This window comes from Cebus imitator, unplaced genomic scaffold (genome assembly GCF_001604975.1).
Source record: "Cebus imitator isolate Cc_AM_T3 unplaced genomic scaffold, Cebus_imitator-1.0 Scaffold640, whole genome shotgun sequence".
Taxonomy (NCBI): Eukaryota; Metazoa; Chordata; class Mammalia; order Primates; family Cebidae; genus Cebus; species Cebus imitator.
Window position 1 is genome coordinate 359,900 of NW_016107955.1, and position 3,121 is coordinate 363,020.

The 3,121-nt window shown below is 43.1% G+C and overlaps 1 long non-coding RNA gene across 3 annotated transcripts in view; it reads left to right on the top strand.

The window, feature by feature from the left end:
• The window catches only part of LOC108295450, a 6,101-nt gene extending 3,714 nt beyond the window's left edge, over positions 1–2,387 (top strand). For all 3 annotated transcript variants that reach the window (XR_005198180.1, XR_001821411.2, XR_001821410.2), the window contains one exon: positions 2,226–2,387. This is a non-coding gene — a long non-coding RNA (uncharacterized LOC108295450). The remainder of the gene's footprint in view (positions 1–2,225) is intronic.
• Positions 2,388–3,121: the final 734 nt, after the last annotated feature.

The window sequence follows — 3,121 nt, forward strand, 5'->3', positions numbered from 1 at the left end:
TTTGAGATGAAGTTTCACTCTTGTTGCCCTGGCTAGAGTGCAATGGCGTGATCTAGGCTCACTGCAACCTCCACCTCCTGAGTTCAAGTGATTCTCCTGTCTTAGCCTCCCGAGTAGCTGGGATTACAGGGATGCACCACCACGCCCAGCTAATTTTGTATTTTTAGTAGAGACGGGGTTTCTCCTTGTTGGTCAGGCTGGTCTTGAACTCCTGACCTCAGGTGATCTGCCCACCTCGGCCTCCAAAGTGCTGGGATTACAGGCGTGAGCCACCACGCCCGGCCTATTTCTCAGCATTCTTATTCTCCAAAGATGCCTTTTCCTAGCGTCCTTTTCTTCTTTTTTTTATGGATGAAGTATCGTCTATATATATGTGCTTAATAGAACTTTACTGGCATCTTACAGATAACAGAAGATAATTATCAGGCCAGAAAGGAAACATTTCAAAGAATACCAGATATAACCTCTCCAGGAGAAGGTCACTCATACCTCTCTGAGGGTATGAGTGCCTACTGGCTGTCCTTCTCCATAACCCCCCAGTTTCATACCACATGTGGGCAAGATTATCTTCCCACTGTATGGTTTTTGCCACGTGCTCCCTGCCTGCAATCCAGATCTCCAGCTCTCACCTTGGCATCAAAGAGAGGAGGTCATTTTTGCATTCCCCACTCCCAGGCCAACTGCATTTCCTGCTCCCACGTAACACTCCCCATATCAATTTTCTTTGTGGGATTCTAACACACCTGCCTCACAGTGCTGATCTGAGCCCTGTAGCCCGTAAGAGACCGTCACAGTACTCAGCAGCACATGTCACAGAGTAGATTGTTTTAAAGTTAAATAACCATGTATATAGTAGGGCCAGCAATCCAGCCTCATTCCTTTTTACAGTGCTTCCTCCAACAGGAGTCAATAGCAATTCAAGCCTGCATGTCTCCTGATGTGGTCCCAATGTAGTATCTCCTGTGAGCAAAGTCCTGAGAAAAAATATGCACACATATCTCTCAAAAACAAACAATTTTCATTTGGTCATTTTAGTCCCAATATGAAGTGGGACTAGACATGAATCTAGTCCCAATTCATGTTCAGGATACAAAATTAACTCAGTGGAAGCATAGTACTGTAAAGGACACCCAGATTATATCAGTACACAGAGCATTTAACATTTTAATCATAGTGGATATTTGCTGAGTGCTTACTCTGTGGCAGGCACTTGAGTTACTTTCATTTCATAAACAAGGAAAGTGATGCTCCCGGGTGTCATTCGCCCAGGGTCACAGAGCTAATAAATGGTAGACAGGAAATTGCACCAAGACTGTCTAACCACAGTCAACCCATGTTAACTGCTACACAGAGCTGTCCTGGTTTCCACCAGCCACATTCAGGTTAATAGTGATAGCACAATTTTCTCTAAGATCAGTAGGTGGATACCTGAGATACCTCATTCTAAGTAAAGAGCCTATTCTGGTAGGTTTGCTTCCAGGGTGAATTGCTATCCTTTGCTCTAGAGATAGAAAAGTATTACCAGCTCTTATTTTTAAGATTTCTTTTTTCATAGAAACCATAACACTTTATTTTTTAATTCAATTTAATTTTATTTATTTTTGAGTTGGAGTCTCGCTCTGTCACCCAGGCTGGAGTATAGTGGCATGATCTCGGTTCACTGCAACCTCCGCCTCCTGGGTTCAAGCAATTCTCCTGCCTCAGTCTCCCGAGTAGCTGGGGATTACAGGCCTGTGCCACCACACCTGGCTAATTGTTGTATTTTTAGTAGAGACAGGGTTTCACCATGTTGGCCAGGCTGGTCTCGAACTCCTGACCTCAGGTGATCTGCTTGGCTCAGCCTCCCAAAGTGCTGGGATTACAGGTGTGAGCCACTGTGCACAGCCTAATTTTTATTTTTTATCAAAGGAAAACATATACATACTTAAAAGAATAAAATATGCTAAAAGATGCCTAATAAAACCCAGCAATATCCTGTCCTACTCCCCACTGCAAGTCCTGCTCCCTAGAGGCAAGTATTTCCAAATTCCATGTTCCTTGCCACCTCCCACTCAGAGGCTGAAGAGCCAGATAATTTCTTAGCCTCCGTTGCAGCTAAGGATGACTACATGACCTGGCTATGGCCAGTGAGATGTTTGCTGCAGGCCTTCAGAAAAAATGTTTGCTTTCCTGAGCAGAGGGACACATAGCTGATGTCCCCTTCTTTCTTTCTGCTTTGAATATAGTCATGCCGTCTGAAGCTGTGATAGCCATCTTTTGATCATGAGGGGATGAGCACAAGGATGAAGACAACCCAATTTCTTGATGGCATCATTGAGCAGCTGAATACATGCCACACTTCCTGTTAACTGAAAAAAAATAATAATAATAAAGCTGTATGTTTTTAAGTCACTGCCAGTTGGGTTTTTTGTTACTTGTAGCTGAAAGGATTTTTAACTGATGGACTGCCATGATTCATCATATGCTTATACCATTATTTCTTTTCCTTTTTCTTTTTCTTTTTTTTAGACAGCGTCTCGCTGGGATGCCCAGTCTGGAGTGCAGTGATGCGATCTCAGCTCACTGCAACCTCCGCCTCCCAGGTTCAAGCAGTTGTCCTGCCTCAGCCTCCTGAGCAGCTGGGATTACAGGCACCTGCCACCAAACCTGTCTAATTTTTGTATTTTTAGTAGAGACTGGGTTTCACCATATTGGCCAGGCTGGTCTAGAACTCCTGACCTCAAGTGACCCACCCACCTCGTACTTCCAAAGTGCTAGGATTACAGTGTGAGCTATGGCGCCCGGCACCATTATTTCTTAGCAATTTGAGACATTATCTCTTGACACCTTATGGTAGAACAGGATTTACCTCTTCTGTTCCCTCCACACACACCCTACTTTCCCTCCCTTCATTCTTCCAATATGTTTATATCCCAATTCCTAGTAAATCAGTAGTCACTACAGAGCCAAGAAGTATACTATAACTAACTTTTTATTTTTTTATATTCCTGGTTTTAATAATTGCTTATTGTTTTTCCATACTTGAAATGTGCCTAGTCTTAGTTTTTTCTACTTGTTTCATCAGTTCATTTATAAGTCTGTTAGCGTATCTATCTCTCCACAAATGTTCAAATCTATCAGT